General features: G+C 41.9%; 1 protein-coding gene and 1 long non-coding RNA gene across 2 annotated transcripts in view; one reads left to right on the top strand and one right to left on the bottom strand.

The window, feature by feature from the left end:
• The window catches only part of LOC115092825 (tetraspanin-15-like), a 466288-nt gene that overhangs the window by 182841 nt on the left and 262674 nt on the right, over positions 1-20773 (top strand).
• LOC115092826 overlaps positions 5987-20773 on the bottom strand; it is a 53764-nt gene continuing 38977 nt past the window's right edge. The window contains exon 3 of the long non-coding RNA XR_003857090.1: positions 5987-7745. This is a non-coding gene — a long non-coding RNA (uncharacterized LOC115092826). The remainder of the gene's footprint in view (positions 7746-20773) is intronic.

The following is a 20773-nucleotide window of genomic DNA, read 5'->3' as shown; positions in this document are numbered from 1 at the left end:
CTAATTTCAGCTTGCATTTCACAGTCTGTTTCTTGATATTGGCCAGGTGGATGGTAGTGTACATTCACTGTGCCTGTCGCACACTGAATTTTTTTCTATAAAGAAATTGCATGTGTGTGTGTGCATTACAAGTTGGTTACTTTAATGCACAGTCAGTGAAAAATAAGGAATGCTGTATAGCTGATGTGATTTTACAGTATAATTTGGATATCTTGTTGGTCACAGAATAGTGGCACCATGATTATGATGTAATGTTATTGTCTCAACTTTGCTCACCTGAATTTAGCTATTTGTAGCTGCCCTGTGCATGGAGTGGGGGGAGTTTTAATTACTTAAGCATCCTTGAAGGCTTGTAGAGTTGAATATGAATTTGTCAGCTTGTGAGGCTCTAGTTGATGCAACTCAAAATTGGACAATATGTTTGCTTTATTCCACACCAGGAGGATCTGTCTCATATATTACCCAACAGGTAGAATAACTTTCAAACAGCTACATGCATGCCTATAAATGCATGTATATAGATATGCAAAAATCTACTCTTGTATTTTATAACTTGCATATATATATGATATATGCAAGTTATAAAATACATGTAAATGTACCCTGTAACATGCATGTAAAAAACAAAACAGCACAAATACATATTGCACTTATCCAGATAAATTTTGATTTATCTGGTTAAGTAGTGGCATTTATCCAGACAAGTTCCAAATTATCCCTCTAAGTAGCAGCAAAGCTGCTACTTAACTGGCTGTCTGAAAAACACTACTTCTCTGGCTAAGTCAGAGAGCCGAATAAGTCCTGAAAAGTGCTACTTATCTGAATAAATAAGATAGACGGTAAGTAGAACTTTTCAGACTTATCTGGCTCTCGGACTTAGCTAGATAAGTAGCATTTTTAAGACTTATCTAAGTAGCAGCAAAGCTACTACTTAGCAGGCTGATACAGAAAAACACGCGGGAGAGCCGGCGAGCACCCGCTCTCCTGATGCGCGCACAGGCCACTCTTCTGGGCACGCGATACAGAAAGCCCAGGTATGTAAATTAGGGCTCGTGGTAAAAGGAGGCGCTAGGGACACTAGCTCGTCCCTAGCGCCTCCTTTTTGATGGGTTCGGAAAATGGACGCCGGCTAAATTGAGCATCTGTCTTCCGACCTGCGGGCCATGGGCAGGTTTTTAATTTTTTTTTTTAATTTTGGGGCCTCCGACTTAATATCGCTATGATATTAAGTTGGAGGGAGTACAGAAAAGCAGTTTTTTCTGCTTTTCTGTACACTTCCCCGGTGCCGGCCGAAATTAACGCCTGCCTTTGGCCTGGGCTGCCCCCCATCTGGGGGGCAGCCCAGGGCTAAGTTCCCCTCTGCATGGTCGACTTTAAGTAACCCATTTTTGCACTCCAAATTTAGGGCCGATAGAATCCATTTCACCAAAAATCCTGCCGGGATATCACCTTCCACTTTCTCCAGCAGACCTACAAAATGTAAATTGTTGTGCTGTCCTCGATTCTCCGTGGCCTCTAATTTCTCAGCTTTGTGCTTGTGGGCCGACTCTAATACTTCAAGGCCTGTCTAGCAGTCATTAGGGATGTCTCCATGTGTCAAGCACGCTAACTAGCCTCAAATTGAATTTTCCGATCGTGGAGAACATAAGAAAATGCCATACTCATACTGGGTCAGACCAAGGGTCCATCAAGCCCAGCATCCTGTTTCCAACAGTGGCCAATCCAGGCCATAAGAACCTGGCAAGTACCCAAAAACTAAGTCTATTCCATGTTACCATTGCTAATGGCAGTGGCTATTCTCTAAGTGAACTTAATAGCAGGTAATGGACTTCTCCTCCAAGAACTTATCCAATTCTTTTTGAAACACAGCTATACTAACTGAACTAACCAAATCCTCTGGCAACAAATTCCAGAGTTTAATTGTGCGTTGAGTAAAAAAGAACTTTCTCCGATTAGTTTTAAATGTGCCCCATGCTAACTTCATGGAGTGCCCCCTAGTCTTTCTATTATCCGAAAGAGTAAATAACCGATTCACATCTACCCGTTCTAGACCTCTCATGATTTTAAACATCTCTATCATATCCCCCCTCAGCCGTCTCTTCTCCAAGCTGAAAAGTCCTAACCTCTTTAGTCTTTCCTCATAGGGGAGCTGTTCCATTCCCCTTATCATTTTGGTAACCCTTCTCTGTACCTTCTCCATCACAATTATATCTTTTTTGAGATGCGGCGACCAGAATTGTACACAGTATTCAAGGTGTGGTCTGACCATGGAGCAATACAGAGGCATTATGATATTTTCCGTTTTATTCACCATTCCCTTTCTAATAATTCCCAACATTCTGTTTGCTTTTTTGACTGTCACAGCACACTGAACCGACGATTTCAATGTGTTATCCACTATGACGCCTAGATCTCTTTCTTGGGTTGTAGCACCTAATATGGAACCCAACATTGTGTAACTATAGCATGGGTTATTTTTCCCTATATGCATCACCTTGCACTTATCCACATTAAATTTTATCTGCCATTTGGATGCCCAATTTTCCAGTCTCACAAGGTCTTCCTGCAATTTATCACAATCTGCTTGTGATTTAACTACTCTGAACAATTTTGTGTCATCTGCAAATATGATTATCTCACTGGTCTTATTTCTTTCCAGATCATTTATAAATATATTGAAAAGTAAGGGTCCCAATACAGATCCCTGAGGCACTCCACTGTCCACTCCCTTCCACTGAGAAAATTGTCCATTTAATCCTACTCTCTGTTTCCTGTCTTTTAGCCAGTTTGTAATGCACAAAAGTACATCGCCACCTATCCCATGACTCTTTACTTTTCCTAGAAGCCTCTCATGATGAACTTTGTCAAATGCCTTCTGAAAGTCCAAGTATACTACATCTACCGGTTCACCTTTATCCACATGTTTATTAACTCGTTCAAATAAGTGAAGCAGATTTGTGAGGCAAGACTTGCCCTGGGTAAAGCCATGCTGACTTTGTTCCATTAAACCATGCTTTTTTATATGTTCTGTGATTTTGATGTTTAGAACACTTTCCACTATTTTTCCTGGCACTGAAGTCATGCTAACTGGTCTGTAGTTTCCTGGATCGCCCTTTGAGCCCTTTTTAAATATTGGGGTTACATTTGCTATCCTCCAGTCTATCCTCCAGTCTTCAGGTACAATGGAGACCAGCTGTCTGACTTTATCAATTACTAGATTCCAAATTTGTTTCTAAGCTGATATGCATTTTGTCTCCTAACTGCTCCATGACTGTCTTCATGACTTCTAGCATCTCACTAGGCAGTTTGGCCTCCTCTGGGGCCTCATCCTTGAGCACTATGTTCTCCAGGGTTTACTTTATCTGCAATAGTTTGCCTGTGTGATCTCTTCGGTCTTAATTCCTGCTCTCCTGAGAACATTGGAAGAGTTTTCTTGATCTCTTTGTCAGCCATCTCCAGTCCAAATTAACGTGATTAGGGATTTAAAAGTAGTATATATGCTAGGTGAAAGTGGGAGCTAGTCAAACAAGCAGCCACTTACTGCTGGCACATCACATGACCACCATAAACCCCTCTTTTATGGATAGGTAAAAAAAACAAAACAAAACAGAGAGTGTGGCAGAAATAGATTATGCTGAAGTAAAATTGAATATGGTCTCTAAGGCACAAAATTTAGTTGTAATACTTGATTCAAAATTTGCATTCAGGCCTCAAATTAGACAGGCAATAAAAAGAAGCATTTTTTTAAGCTTAAGACATTGACGCCTTTAAAGCATAAATTAAGTGAAGACCTTTTACGATTAGTTCTACAGGCCATGCTTTTCAGACAGGTTGATTATTGTTAACAGTCAGATAATAGGTCTTCCGCAAACCCATATTAGAGCCCTTCAATTAATACAACATACTGCAGCTAAGGTTTTAACAGGAATTAAATGTATGGATCATATTTCATCTGTTTTGCATCAGCCACACTGGCATCCAGTTATTAAGTGCCTTCATCCAATTTAAAATTATAGTAATAGTTTTTAAGCTTCTGAGTTTGGATCAGGCCTATCCCTTGGTTAGTAAATTACTTCACTACCCTTGTTAAGTTCTAATGTTGATAATTTGCTGCCTGTTTGAGAGTATAAGTTCAAAACAACCCATACCAGAGCATTCTTGCATGTAGCTGCCACCTTGTGGAATGGTCTACCTTTAGAACCTTAACCTGAAAAGTCTTTATAAAGAAAGTACAAGCTTTGTATTTCATTGAAGCATTTCAAGCACTGTTAGGAACTTTAATCTGTCCATTTATTTTTATTAGCTTTATTATGTATAGTATATTTATTTTAAGGTTTTTATGCATTTAGATTTTTTTTATGTTTATTTTGTATACCATGTTGATCTAATTATGAAAATTAGTGGTATATAAGAAATGTAAATAAATAAATCAACAATGCATTTTGTTTCCTGCAGGATTTTTATCATGCTTGACTCTGTCATCGTTTACATACAGTACTACCCCTCCACTGATTTAATCTGTCTGTTATGTTTGGTGGCTCACAGGATTGCCCTGCCATACTTAAGATATACTTAAGATATATTTGTTTTCTCTGCATAAAAAATATCCATTGCAGCTATGTGTTATTATTTATATTGGAGAATCGTTTGCACAATATTTTTGCATTTGTAAACAGAACATTTTTGCATTTTTGAATTTGTATTTTTGCATTTTTGCATTTGTAAACAGAAACACTGCCATTCTTTATAAAATATCAAACAATAAAATGAAGAAATATAAAACATCAATAATAGTAACACCATACTTATAAAAATATTTTTCAAAATAGCAGACAAATAGAATGACCTCCAATAATTAAAAACTCTTAAAAATAAAAACAAAAGTTCCAACTCCAAAACAAAAATTAAAAAGCAGCACACACATCAAATATTAACACCCAGTGATTAAAACTAACCAGAATATAAAATGAACCACTCACCACCATACATGGGAACTTTTGATTCCCAGATGCGCTGAAATTGTCAGGGATTACCTGATGGGGTGGGAAGCAGAGATTGTTGCACACAAACTTTCTCTTTTCTTTCTCATTATACACACACTTAATTATACACGTTTGTTCTCTCTTACATACAAACACACACACACACTCAGGCTATCCTACATATGCATACTCTGCCATACACACATACATATATGCTCTCTCATGCCCACTGTCCCTCACATACACATGCCCCACTCAGAGAAGCCCCCTCTCAAACACACATACAGGTTCCTTCTCAGTCATACACACACCATCATACAGGCTTCCTCCCTGTCTCTCACAAACACCATCACTTTCTCGTTACACACAATCCCTCTTACTTACACACCCACCCTCGTATGAGCTCCCTTTCTTTCTCACTTACATACACACTCCCTCATAGAGGCTCCCTTTTTTTTTACCACACACCTTCCTTCTGTCTTTCTCTCTCTCATACACCCCCTCACACAGACATTGTCTCTTGCGCACACACACACACACACACACCATTTTACACTAGCTCCCTCTCTCTGGCACACACCCCCTTACATAGGCTCCCTTTCTCACACACATAACATGCACTCTCACTCTTTCACACTGACTCCCTCTCTCTATCTCACACACACACACACAGAGGCACCCTCGCATACATACACATATCCCCTTCCAATCTCTTTCTGGCTTACAAGCTCTTTTGGTCTGGGCCTCATTTCTTCCTTTTGCAGGCATATGGGCTCTGCCCCCAGCTGTCCCCAACCTATCTCTTCTGTCTTTGACCCTTCCCAGGCCTCATACTCTCTTGTGCCGTGAGCAGAATGGGCTCTGAATCCCCTGCTCGTCTCTCCCACAAGCAGAATGAGTTCCATTCATGGCCTCCCAAGTATCTTCTCCACTCGTTGCCTCACATGGCTGCTTTTGCCGCCCCTAATGGTTGGCGCTGTAGGTGACCACCTAATTCAGACGCACCGGCCCTGTATGTAACACATTCAGAACCACAGGAAGAAAGGGCAGGATTATAATAAAAAACCAGCAGTAATAAACACTGTATGAATCACTAGGAAGCAAACTAAAGTGTGTGATTGCATATATAAGCATCTATAAACAAAAGACAAGAGGAAGGATCAGCAAATGTACTTACAATACAAAACACAATGAAGCAAACAGAAGAAAAAAGAAATTTAATACCTCTACAATTTGCTACTGAGCTAATAGATATCCAAAATAGGTTCAAATCTTAACAATACAGGCTAGGTTCCTGTGTACAAGACCAACTGAAGAAACAAATTGATGGGGCCCAGCTGCAATAAATATATAAGGTGGGCGCAACTTGGGAACCTCTAGATCAAACACTACCGTAGGTAGTAATTCAGAGCAGCCTAGTCTCTTCCAACCTTAGTTTCCTTTGTTCTCTTTTTTTTTCACCCAATGTCTGTTTCAGCACTCTTAATCACTTCAAATACCAGTTGCAGTTATAGTATAACACTTGTGATTCCTGGAGTACAGGGATCTGATATTTAAGCAGTGAAATATGGTAAATCTCTCTCCTCTGTAGCCTGCCTGAGAAACAGGCACTGACTCTAGGGGTGATAGAGCAGCCCCCACTGGCCTTCACTTGGTCTCTTTATCTGGCTGTCCCAGTGAGGGAGAGGCTTGGTAACAGATCCTCACTGCCAGCTTTTCCTCTGCTTTGTGTCTCCTCTGAAAATCTGCTTCCCTCTCTCTAGTGCCTCATGCTGTCAGATCAGTCTCTCTCCCTTGCCCCAGCTCTCAGGAAAGCTCTGCCACACCTCTCCTTTATCCAGCCAGAGAGAGAGAAAAATGTGCCTTTTTTTCCCCTTATTTGGTTTTACTCGCATCATCTCTTGTGCTTCCTGATCTGCTGGCCAGCTCTATAGAGTCCATAGGTCAGATGTCCTTTGTTTTGGTTCTGGCTACCAGTACCTAGGATGCTTTTCCCCTGCAGGCTAGGGCAGCACAGTCCTTCCCAAAACACTGTTAACCCTGTAAATGCTGGTTCTGAGAGACTTTTGTAGTGTGCAATGAAGCAAATCCTCAGCAGTACACAAATACTTCTCTTAACATTGTTTCTTATTGCAGGCAGTGGACAGCTAGCAGGCTGTGCAATGTCAACAACACCTTTAAGCAAGTCTAGAACACAGATTTTAATAGTTAGCTGTAAATAACAGGACCCGCGTCTCACTGTGCAGTCCCAGCATCAGGTAAACTCAAGGACACAACTTTAGGGGACCCTCTCACATGAGTGAAAATAAGATATAAACCACCCTGTTATGAAGGAGCACAGCGTGATGACAGAACACATTTTTGGTTTGTCCCAATTGCTGTCGTTTGTTCTTTTTTGGGTTTCAATTTGTGCTAAGATACCATATACTTCTTTCTTCCTAGCTATCTGGATTCTGCCCTCTGTTCACGTTCCCTCTTATCAGCTCAGCTCTTCCTCTGACAGTGTTTTTGGCCAAGAGGCATGGACGGTGGGGGAACTCGGCCTCAGCGTGCTTTCCAGCCTGTGTGTACGCCTCCATGTAGTGTGATGAACAGGACTCCTTCCTGGACGATATGGAGATTGCTCCCATGGCATGCCCAGTCCCCACTGGCTCAAGCAGCAAGTCTGGGGTTCCAACCTGCATCCCTCGCCTAGCAGTGCACTACCCTGAGCCATAGGCCAGTCTTAGCGTATCACTGGTGTAGGAGTTTACAAAGAATGGACTGTGGAGAAAGGAGGAGAAAATAATTGTTATTTACAGGATATTTATAGTCAGTATATACCCTGGTGAGATGAACTTTCCTGTCCCTGTAATTATTTGATGTATAGTGACACACTTTCTAGTGATATTTGTAAAGGAGAAATAAAATGTACACTAGTGAATTTCTCAATATCAATACACCTTTTAGTGCCAAACAGGATTTTGTAATAATAACAGTAGTACAAAGAAACGGAGAGAAAATGTGATGGCAGATTAAGGCCGCAAGGGCTATCTCATGTACCCATTATGACAGGGATGACGTATCGTCAATATTATATACACAACCGGGCTTCTTTTTTTTCCCTGTAAGATGTTTCCATCCTGTCAGATAAACACAATTTCCCCTGACGACTCAAAGTACATTCCAGTATTTGGTATAATCAATGCCAACAGATCTACAGTTTCTAGAGGCTTAGACAGCAAAATGAATTGCAAGAGTTGCGTGCGGATATGCAGTCATATGAAAGAGGCTGATAGAGGGACGTGTGCATTATTCATGAACCAGTACTTTCCTTGTGGCAACCAGCAAGTCAGATGCAGTTAGTGCTTTCCTTATGTTAGAGTGAGCGGCCTAGGTCCAGTTAGACATATCACTTGCTAAGAATCAGTGGAGCCAGATCTGCCAGTGCATCATCTTTCTTGTGATACGGTCCTAAGCAGATTGATTGAAGGTCTTCTTCTATCACCATTCCTGATCTCTGGAAACGTGCCAGGCTTTCAGCTGCCACAAAGTGTAAAGGGCCTGTTTCCAGAAGACCAATAAACTGTAATGCAATAAATACCACTGGAGTCCTGCCAGCGGAAGTGGTCAACCTCACCCCTTCTTAGATTTCTAGATTTACTCTAAGGAGACATTCCACTTAGCCGGAAGTTGCAATTAGATGAGAAACACTGACAGAGCTACATTTATAAAGACTAATAGAGGTGAATTTTCAAAACCTGTGCATGTAAAAATCAGCATATGCATGTGTAAATAGCATATGTATTTTATAAACCTCAAACTACAGAAGTATGTCAGGGTCTGTGAGTATTTGCGCACGTTAAAAAAGTGCAGGCCAGGGGCCTTCCAGGGAGGGGGCCAAGATTTCCGCGTGTAAGTTGCTATTTTATAAGCAGTTTACGCATGTAGAAATGGTAGCTTACTTGTGCATATTTACACCTGCTCTATTTCCGGAGTAAGCCCGCAAAATGTCTTAGTGAAATATTGACTGGGTGTGGGGGGTCTGGGTGAAATGAAGGAGAGCTGAGGCTGAAGAGCCAGGAGGATTTTGATAACTTGCAGATGGACTGGTAATTTTACGTCCATGCACATGTTAGAAAATCTCCTGATTCAACATGCAAAAAAACCTGACTTACGGGGAGGGCGGGGGGAGGATAAATGCATATACATTACGGAGGTCAAATCTCCACATATATATTTTTAAAGTTAGATGTAAAAATACATGCGTATAGCAGTTGCACATGACTTATCCAAATAAATTCTGATTTATCTGGCTAACAGGGTCCCTAATGCTCTAGCGCACATTATATCACGTACATTGAATGATGTACACAATATTTTGCATCTTCCCACTCAGTTACCCTCCTCTATTTCAAGGAACTTCTTTACATGCAATTTGCATGCAAGATTAATTTGATGTAAATATTCTATTGCAGCTGACTGAGAAGGTGGTCAGCCGCAATCAAATAGGAGTTATTTTCAGTGTGCTAGATGTGAGGCGGGAGGTCCGGGACCCTAACGTGGGTCCAGAGGCTCCCACCGCACATTTAAAGTGGCAGGAAAAAACAATAAAAGTACCTGTATGTGACTGGGGTAAGGTCTGGGAATCGGACCCTTGCACTTGGCCTTTCAGGGGGGGGAGGGTGGAGTGGGGTCAGGAACCTTTGTTTTGTTTTAAATAGGGAGGGGTCTGTCAATGTCATGTGGGGGAAGGGGGCTGTCACGGTTACTTCAGGGGGGGATCTGTCACTTGGGGGATGGAGGGTGGGCGTATGGCAGCGGGTGGCCGGGGCTACATTTTATGTTTTAGCTTCAGGGAAGGGGGGATGGGGCCAACGCTGCGTGGATCCTTTTTTTTTTTTTTTTTCACTTTACATTTTGGGGGGAAATCGAGGAGCCTCGACTGGTGACCCTGGGTCAAGATGGGGATCAGCATTGACCCTCACTCACCCTCCAAGTTTGCCCACAATTTGTTTGGAGGGGGGGGGGGGGGTGATCAGCGGCTCCTTAAGGTGGTGGCGGTCCCGTGATGTTGGGGCCTCCCAGGCAATTCCCTAAGGTGAAGTCAAATGCTTCCAAATACTGTAGCCCGCATTTTATCAGGAACAAGAAAATACTACCATATTCCACCCGTTTTCTGTTCATTACAATGGTTACTCATTCAACAAACTCCTCACCTTAATTCACAAAATACTCTCCAACAATAATACTGTTTGACTTGGAGCGACACTGCACGTCTGTGCACCTTCTAGGACACTAAGATCAGCAAAGAAAGGTCTTCTAGACTTTCTGTCTATGCACAGTGCCCTCCTCACTGAGGTTAAAGAAAGAAGAAACTCTGCAACACCGTGCCAGGGCAGGTAAGGCTGCGTACAGATTTGAAAACAGTTTTAAAAAGAGCTAAAACCATGGCTCTTAGAACCGGCATTTAAGGATTGATTCCTTTGCCTGTTTTATTATATTTTGTTTACTTAACTGTATAGGTACTTAAATACAGACTGTGTATGTTTTTACCTTGTAAACCATTCTGATTACTGTTTAGAAGAGCAGTATATAAATATTTTGTAAATAAAATACATTTTAAAACCTTTTCTTGAATAGTCACACTGGCATGAATAGTATGTACTTAAAATACGCATGTTATGTTGCATTTGTTTAGCATTAGTGTGTAGGCAGTGAATCCATTTATCACCACGCCAACAGGCCAATGCAATAAAGTGCACCCAACCTAGCGCACAGATTTACGCGCAGTCGAATGCACTAGACTAGCACTCGATGCAATAAGATTAGTACATCCAAAACACATGCCCAAACGCATAGCCAATAGTGCTTATCACATGTGAATTCCACGTGGAAGAGGCTATTAGCTATTGCCTAACGATGCAGGAAATCATTGGGCGCCCAATGCACATTTTTTTAACACGGCAAATTTAATTCCAGCCCCAGAGCTGGCGTTAAGTCAATCCACAAGTGAAGGGCTCAGAAGAAATTTAAAAAATACAGTCCTCTGTGGTTCCTCCTACTTAGTATCATTGTGATACTTAAATCTACTGCTTGCGCTATTTAAGAATAATGGTATAATGAAATGGCTTGATGAAAAAAAATTCTAGATGCACAATATACACGCACAGTAGACATGCTGCAGACCGTTTTCGCCCCTTGCTATTATGCATGTATATTCGTGTATATTGGACGAAATCAACCTGAAGTGGGATAAAATGGACGCTCGTATTGAGTGCCCATTGCAATTGTGGGCATTCGATGCATTTGAGCACTAGGGACGCACCATTCTTTCCTGGTCCATCCTTTTTATCGCAGCAGCTCATTTAAATGTTGCATCGGGTGCCCAGGAGACATGGCTGTGCGTGCGTTAGGAAAACGGGCGATCAGTATGAGTACCCTTTTAACACACGTCTTATTGCATCGGCCCCCATGGTCTTAACATGGAAGGTACTATCCACATATTGCCAAAGAGAAGCCTACCACCTAACCTGTCATCCACAGAGATTTATCCAATGCTTCGTTAATCCAAGCTGAATAAAGTTTAGAGGACAGGGAAGAAATGAAAGTAAACTTATCAATAATGGTTTCTTTTACTAGTCTTGATGTTTGGATGCCTGCCTTTTGTGTATGAAAAATGGCCCACGCTACCTATAAATCTGCCTCCACACCGGATCCATTTGAAACTCAAGATTATTTTTCAGTCTTTCTCTTTGGAAATAAGCGATTTGCTCATCTTCTTTAATTATAAGTTTAAGAAAAAGAGCAGCCAAGTATTGGGTTATGGCTTTAATGTTTTCCCACCTTTTATTATTTATTAAAATAAACTTTTGGCAGTGAAACCATTACTTTGAGTGTCGTCGTTTGGATGCAAGATAATTTATGGTGCCTAAAGTGCTTTGTGCACAGAAATAAACAAATGAATCAGAACAGAAGTTCTGTCTGCAAGAGTTGTAATACTGCTATTCCTATTACCTAATTACAACTGAGGAAATTGAGATGTGTAAAGTATAGCAACTTGTCCAAGGCCACCTACTGTCATTGGAGACTTGTTTTCAAAAGACTTGTGGTAGAGGCAGAATAGGTGAAAGGAACCCACTCTTTCACAGTAATCACCCAGAACTCAGGTTGTAGCAAACATACAGCCCATACATTGCTCTTGGGATAGGAGTCTGCTCCTAGATAGATATATAAGAGGAACAAGCCACACTCAGAGCTCCAAATTTAGGCCTAACAGCTTATGGGCCGGATTTTCAAAAGGTTACGTGCGCCGGACCTATTTTCAAAAGGCCCGGTGGTGCGCATAAGTCCTGGGGCTTACAAAAAGGGGTGGGGCGTGGGCGGTCCGGGGCGGGGTCAGTGGCTCCTGGCACAGCGGCCATTTGCTGCTGTCTCAGAGATCGCGTGCCAGCAATTGGGCGGCGCACGCAACTGGAGGCAAGTGCAAAAGGTAAAACAACAATTTTGGGGGGGGGTTAGAGTAGGGCTGGGAGGGGAAGGTTAGGGGAAGGGGTGGGAAGGTCAGGTTAGGGGGGAGGGAACAGGGGAAGGCTGTGCGGCTCGGCGCGCACAAGGTGCACAATTGTGCACCCCCTTGCCCACGCCGACCCCGGATTTTATAACTTGTGCGCACCTCCGCGCGCAAGTTATAAAATTGGATGTACATGTACTTGCGCCGGGTAGCACGCGCACGTGTACGCCCACACGCAACATTTTAAAATCTACCCCTATGTTTTTTCAGCACCTATGATGGGGTAGCAATCTCCTGCTTATCTCAGTTAAAATTGCTGTTCCTGAAATCATGCACTGGATGGAGTCTCTGATTTGCAATCAAATGTTTGCTAGCTCAAATCACAGCATTTCCAAATTTTGAAACATGAGGCAGCCACGTGCATTGCAGGGAAGCAGTGAGCATGGAGCCTTTAGTGAATCTAAGAGATAGGACCATACTTGCGAACTCTGACCTGGAGATTCTGGAATTCTAAGAGAATTGCCGGAACCCCAGGCCAGCAACTCCATTTCTCCTGTCCCCGAGGGCCAATCAGTTGCCGCCTTCTTTTCTATTGCTTTCTTGGGCAGAAAGAAGGGAGGATGCTTCTCACTGGCCCGCGCTGGCAGGAAGAAGGAAGGAGACCGTAAGACAGGAAGAAGGGGGGGGGGGGGGCAGAAGCAGACTATGGATTGACTGGAAGAAAGAGGAGTCCCATCAACAGTGGGGTCTCTAAGTAGGTGGTTGCTGCTACTGGTAGAGAGATTGTGAGTGAATGTGGAGGGAGGGAGTGAGTGCATATGTGGGGACATGTGTGTGTGTGAGAGAATGAGAGTAATATTAGTGAGCATGTGAGTGAAAATGAGCATATAAGTGTGATAGAGAGCTTAAAAATCAACATGCGAGTGTGTTGGAATATGTGTATATGAAAGAAGAGAGAGCTTGTGTGCATTCCACCCAACCTGCCCCCCTCATGCTTACTCCTTCTGCTAATTGATAAAATTCTCAGGATGACACTAAATAAAAAGCTCCCAGGTATGGATAGAACTGGACTGGTAATGGCAAAAGAAAAGAAGAAAAACTAAGCTTGTAGCATGTAAGTTAAAGGATTATAGATGTGGGGGAGTCATAAAATTCAGAACATGAATCAAGCCAAGAATTATGACTTGGCTTTTACCTTCTGAATGATCCTAATCAGAGTCAACATTTAGTATCCTATGTACTAATGTGCACTATGTAGAATGTGGCCATGCAGTGAACATGGCCACATTCTACATATAATTGCCTAAGCTGTGGTTTAACATGTGCACTATCTGGTCGATTTTAAAAGCCATGCAAGCGCCAAAACTGGGAGATATGCGCATGACTAGGACCTGCATGCAGAGCGCGGATTTTAAAAGGCCCACGGCCATGCGCATAGCTCCTGTTACACACACACAAAAAAAAATCTTTTTGCCAAAAAGAGGTGGAGCATGGGTGTGTTCTGGACAGGGAATTGGGTGGGCCGGGTCTGTAGCATGAATCTAGCAAGTAAGTAGTTACATGCAGAAGTGCGTGCCAGAGTCCCCTAGCGAGTAACTTTACTTTTGTTATGGTTGGTGTGTAAGTCATGTAACAAAAGAAATACACTAGTCAGTGGGTTTTAAGGATTGGGTAAAAGGAAAGCAAGTTAGCTAGGGGATTTTGGAAGTCTTCGTGTTTACTAGGGTGAACTGGGAATGAACTAGGAAAAGGGCCTATTGTGTCTCCATATGTACCTACTAAAATTCCCCCCACATGCGCTCGAGACGGCATTCGTGCCTACATGCGCACGTCGATGTAAAATCATGCACATGTGTACCTGCGTATAGCCAATTTTAGAACGCGCGTATGTTATAAAATAGGTGTGTTACTGTGCGCACGATGGCAAATGCGCACTCATGTGTACACATGCGCGGATCTTAAATTTTACTCGTGGTAATTTTAAAAGGATTTATGTAAGTAAAAGTAACATATCATAGCAATTTTCAAAAGCCCAACTACATACTTAGGAGCAGATTTTAAATGCCCTGCGCACCGGCATGCCTATTTTGCATAGGCCGCCGGCGCGCGCAGAGCCCCAGGACGAGCGTAAGTCCCGGGGCTTCGTAAAAGGGGCGGGGAGGGGGCGTGTCGGAATGACGTGGCATTTCGGGGGCTGGCCCAGGGGCGTGGCGCCAGCCCGGGGACGTGGTCGAGGCCTCCGGACCAGCCCCTGGGTTGGGTGATGGCGCGCCAGCAGCCCGCTGGCGCACGCAGATTTACGTCTGCTTTTAGCAGGCGTAAATCTGCCAACAAAGGTAAGGGGGGGTTTAGATAGGGCCGGGGGGGTGGGTTAGGTAGGGGAAGGTGGGGGGAGGGCGAAGGAAAGTTCCCTCCGAGGCCGCTCCGAAATCGGAGCGGCCTCGGAGGGAACAGGCAGCGCGCGCAGGTTGCACAAATGTGCACCCCCTTGCGTGCGCCGACCTTGGATTTTATAAGATACGCGTGGCTACGCGCGTATCTTATAAAATCCAGCGTACTTTTGTTCGCGCCTGGTGCCCATATACACACATATATGCCCCGATATATGTGTGTATATGGGTGTGAGAAAAATCTTATTTATTTATCGAGTTTTATATACCGTTGTTCGGTTTTGCCATCACAAGGGTTTACAAAGTATTGATGTTTAACAGAGTGTACTGAAATTCACGTGCTTGTAAATATTGTTATCGTAGTCGCTATAAGCATAGTTCATTTGATAGACTGTACAGGTTAATTACGTGCATTGGGTTGGTTCTGCATGTTTATATGTAGCATAGAGTCATTGGGTGTTTTGGTATGCTTTAGTGAACATCCAAGTTTTTAGTTCTTTTTTGAAGGCTTTTAAGTTTTGCTGTGTTCTCAGTTCGGTTGGGAGGGTATTCCAGAGATTGGGGCTTCCTAGGGAAATGGCTCTCTTCCGAGTTGAGGTAAGTTGTTTGTGGCGTGTAGGTGGAATTTTTAATAGACCTTTGTTAGCTGAACGGAGATTTCGGTTTGGTGAGGGTAGTTTTATGGATGCACTTAGCCAGTTTGTTTGTTCTTCATATATTATTTTGTGTATTATGGATAGTATTTTGTAGTCTATCCTGTATTTTATTGGGTGCCAGTGTAGTGAAATGAGAATTGGAGTAATGTGATCGTATTTTTTCGTTCCTGTGAGTAATCTGGCGGCTGTATTTACTTCTTTATTTTATAACCTGAGCATATATGATATGTGCAAATTATAAAATATGCACAATTGTACCCTGCAACAAGTATATAAATCAAAATTTATCCAGATAAGTGGAGTGCAGCTGCTATTATTATGGCTGAGCTTTAAAAACATACATGTGGAAATTTTAGCTATATTCTTGGCACACATTACCTTCTGTAAGTCGGGTTTTATGCATGTAAATTAGGAGATTTTCTAACACTTGCATGGCAATAAAATTGGTAAAACTGGTAATCAATCTACTAGTTCGCCTAGACTATCTGCAGGTCTTCAGTCTGAACTCTCTCCATTTCACCCAGACCCTGCCTGCCCCCCCCCCCCCCCAGTCAGTATTTCACTTTTAAGATGTTTACTATCACTTACCCAAGATATAGAGCAGGGGTAAATATACTCGTCATGCATAAATTGCTTATAAAATATCTACTTATACGCCTAAACGTTGGCTCTGCCCTGGAATACCTCTGGCTCACCCCTTTTATACATGTGCTAATTTGCTTGTGAACCTTTACTTGCACCTGTATGTTTGAGGTTTATAAAATAGCATATACATGAATATATGCTATTTATACATATATATATATATATATATATATATATATATATATATATATATATATGCTGATTTTTATACACAACGTTTGAAAATTCACCTTTTTTTTTTTTTTTATAACACTGGAGCAAATACAATAAAAAAAAAATATCAAGGAACTACACAAGCCATCAGGAGGAAGGCTGTCCATATAAAGAAAACAAACAAATAATATCTGAAACTCAAGCAAAATAAGATGACATGAAAGAAGAGAATCATAAGTCCACCATTCAGATTCTGACTTGTCTCCAAACCCAATATGGACCCCATACCAGCTCATATCCTTCTATCCAGTTCTTCAGCAGATAAATGATCCTTTTCATGATCGCAGTCTTTGCCACTACATCTCTCAAATAAACTTTAGTCGGTGTCAACTTCCAAGAAAAAGCTACGGTGATACGAGCTGAATGGAAAAAGTGGGAAACCAGTCACCTAGAAGAGCCAGTCAGGTCTTCCACCTCCCATCACCCCAGCAGACATAACTGAGGGGAAAGTGGAAAAGAGCAGCCGACTATGATCTGCATATCTTTATGTATGCCCAGTCAGAACCCTCTAACCAAGGAACATTCCCACCCCATACGGATGTAAGAGGCAACTGTACCACATCCTCACCAACAAATAGGGCTTAACTTACTAAATTTAGAAAAATATAATGGATAGTTATAAGATCTAAGAAATAACTCGAACATCAGTTCTGTAGATTTGTTACATGTAGAAAGTTTATGAATTGCCTCCCAAATAATATGCCAGGCACATATGCATCTAGATCCAAAGAAAGATAAAAAATTCCATTTCCCAGTGAACTGTCCATTGTTCTCTACGTCATATAACCGAGTATGCAGATACCCATAGATCTAAGAAAGTTTAGCTGGAGTCCTTTTGAAAAAAAATTTCTAACCGATTTTTTTTCCTGTAACACATTCTCATCTCCCCTAATGTGGAAAATATCGCAATGCAACTGGAGATACAGAAAGCAAGTGTGTGGAGAAATAGGAAATTCCTCCCTAAGCTCCTCAAAGGATTTGAAAGCATCCCTCTTCCAGATTTTTCCTAAAAACCATAACCCCATTTCTCCCAAATCTTGAAGTCCAGAGAGTAACTGGGAACAACTCAGCGTTATTGGAGAGGAAAGAGAAGAAAGAGAAACCCCACAGGTCCAATTTGAGGCATTTGTGAACTAAGGACCAAATCTTAAGCATATGGGACCAAAGTGGACTGGTTCTCCCGAACCTAGCCAGGTTTATAGATGAGGAGGGGTACCCAATAATGAGATCAAACTATGACCTTGGGCCTGTAATGCCTCCAAGGCCAACCCAGGGGTAAACCCTTAAATGCCCACTGATCCATCCCCTGATCCCTTCTAACCGAGCAGATAAATAGTTATTTATTTAATAAAAATTAGATTCCACATAGTCTCTCAATGTTCAGATGTGGATTACAATAAACACTTATTTAAGTCCAAGTTGTAAATACCTAGTCCCCCAAAGTCTTTTGACAGCTCCAGAGTAGGGAATTTAATTCTTGGAACTTTCCCCACACCATAAAAGTAATGGCTGGATTTTAAATCTGCCGCACGCGTAAAAATCGCCACTTACGCGCGTAAGTGCCAGGCTCTGACAAATGGGGGGGGGGGGGGGCGGGCCGGGACAGCACCATACATCGCTGGCTCGCGCAAATTACTTCAGGTCACGCTCTGAAGTAACTTGAAGAAAAAAAGGTACAAAAAAAAGGGGGGGGGGATTTAGAAGGTAGGGAGGTTAGGGTAGGGGGTAGGAAAGTTCCCTCCCAGTCCGCTCCTAAATTGGAGCGGACTGGGAGGGAACTGAGGGAGCCCCGATCTTGTCGCCAGGTGAAATAGCAAAATTTCACCCCCCTTGCGTGCTCCGTCCGCACATATGTGCGCGGATTATAAAATCCAGTGCATATGTGTGCGCTGCCCATGTTACTGAGAAAATCCTAATCCAACCAGGTAACCTGTTTGTCTAATACCCATAGTAATAGATTTAGAAATATTAATGATATAACCCAAGTGATTATTATGCTTAAGCAAGAGATCAAGAGCCAGTATTGACTGATCAACATTAGTGTAAAACAAAAGGAAATCATCAGCATATAAAGCTATCTTTTCACAAGAATCCCCAAACCGAAACCCATGAATATCCCAAGATTCCTGAATCTTCTGAGCAAGGAGCTTTAAAACTAAATTGAAGAGCAATGGAGATAAAGGGCAGCCCTGCCTTGGACCCTGTTTGATAGCAATCAGAGATGAATACCAACCATTAACAATCACTCAGTTTCCTGACTAGAATATAAATATAACACTCAAATCCAATTAGTGAATTCCTCAGGGAACCCAAAATTTTCAAGTATTGTAAACAGGTAACACCAAGATATCCTATCAAAGGCTTTGTCTGCATCAAACGAGAAACAAAGAATATGATGTTTTGCCAGATGAATAACATTAAACTATCTGGTACTGTTCACTGAATTCCTATCTCTGATATAACCAGTTTACTCCACACTAATTAACACTGGCAGTATTTTTTCAAGCCTAAGCTGTAGGCTTAGGCTTGAAAGAATACTGCTTTGGCAAAGATTTTTATATCTGCATTAAGAAAAGAAACGGGCCTATATGCACTACAGTCCAAAGGGTCTTTACCCTTCTTGAAAATCAGCTTTATCAAAGTGTCCAAAAGTCTACCGGGGAAGAGAATAATGACCCTCTCAGAAAATTAAATAGCTGGTGAAAGAGAGGAACATATTGTGACTGAAAATTCTTATAAAGATTCCAAGTGAAAGCCGTCTGGGCCAGGGCTCTTCCCAAATGCTTATGCCTTTATTGCATTAGAAATTTCTAGGTGAGTAATAGGGGTCTTCAGAGATTCCCAAGCCTCCCCTGATAGCTCAGGAAGACCAAAAGAATTTAAAAAGTCCAAAACCTGCTCTCTTTTAGTATTCCTAGCCTCTGCATACAGAGCCTGGAAGTGTTCTAGAAAGAGTCTAAGATTAGAAAGAAAATGGCATACTTTACCAGTCCCATCTCTAATAACTGATAAGAATTCCAGATCTACACTGCTTAACAAATCTTGCCAACAAAAAATCAGACTTGTTACCATGCTCATTAAATAGTTGTCTTGCATATCACATAGATTTCTCAATTTGCTCCATATATAATGTCCTACATTCATCCCTAGAGATAGGCACTGCCAATTTATCCTTCTGTACTTGAGACAAAACAGGTATTTCTAATCCCTCCATATAAATGGCTATTGTACAGGTAAGCAAATAGTTCCTTAAACCTTGCATTCGCTGATTCCTATGCCACAACAAACGTGCCAACATAGCTCCAACCTTATCCCCGTGTTCATAATAATGCTGTCTAGAATAGCACATGATCCTTTCTATGTCTTCCAATTGTAACTTTCTAAGGTCTGCCCTACACTTTTCCAGAGCCCGATTAAAGTTGAGTTGACCCTGTGCATTTATGTGTTCTTTCTAATTGACCTATTTTCATCTCAAGAGACCTTTCTCGCCGGAGTCTTTCTTTCTTACCAAAGGACTGGGAAACAGTGAACGCATACCTCAATCAAACCACTCCAAATGCTGCAAAATGCAGCAGTGAGAATTATAACTAACTCACGCAGATCAGACCACATCACTCCGATCCTCAAAGACCTCCATTGGCTCCCGATCCCATCCAGAATCCTCCATAAGAGCCTTACAATTATCCACAAAACCTTGCACAACCAAAACATTCATTGGCTTAATGACTCCTTCCAATACCACACCTCCAATAGACCCTCCAGAACCGCTTACAAAGGATCCTTAGCCACTCCCACTCACAATCTCTCCCAACTCATATCCACCAAAAAACGTGCGCTATCCTTAGCGGGACCAACATTATGGAACTCTATGCCATCTGAACTCCTCCAGGAACACTGCACTGCCACCGTAAAAAAAAAAGCTAAAGACTTGGCTGTTTGAACAAGCCTACACTTGAATTATCTCCCTCCGCCAGGTCACATTCCCCTTCTAACTCCTCCTCCCCCCAAAATCTACAAGCAATTGTAATATAGTTATTGTTCTCTCTCTTGAAAAATCCTCTCCTAGGTCACTTGACCCTTTATTTTCTCCTACTCTCCCAGGTTCATCTATATCCCTGTTACATGTAACTTTATCTTTCCCTCTCAGTTCAAATATTACTCCCCTGTTACCTGTAAACCGATGTGATATGTCTATGAACGTCGGTATATAAAACTTTTTAAATAAATAAATACCTCGATTATGTGCATACTTTTCCACACATTCATAGAAGGCTTCCCAAGGGGCTGGGAAGCATTTATGTGCATAGTTTCAATTTTTGAAAGTATGTGCATAAATGTTTATGCAGAAAGTTACATCACTCAGGAATAAGTATAACTTCCTGTGCACTTGAGCAT

Source organism: Rhinatrema bivittatum, chromosome 5, assembly GCF_901001135.1.
Source record: "Rhinatrema bivittatum chromosome 5, aRhiBiv1.1, whole genome shotgun sequence".
NCBI classification, from domain to species: domain Eukaryota; kingdom Metazoa; phylum Chordata; class Amphibia; order Gymnophiona; family Rhinatrematidae; genus Rhinatrema; species Rhinatrema bivittatum.
The sequence above is the reverse complement of the archived record's forward strand: the minus strand, read 5'-3'. Positions and strand labels throughout refer to the sequence as shown.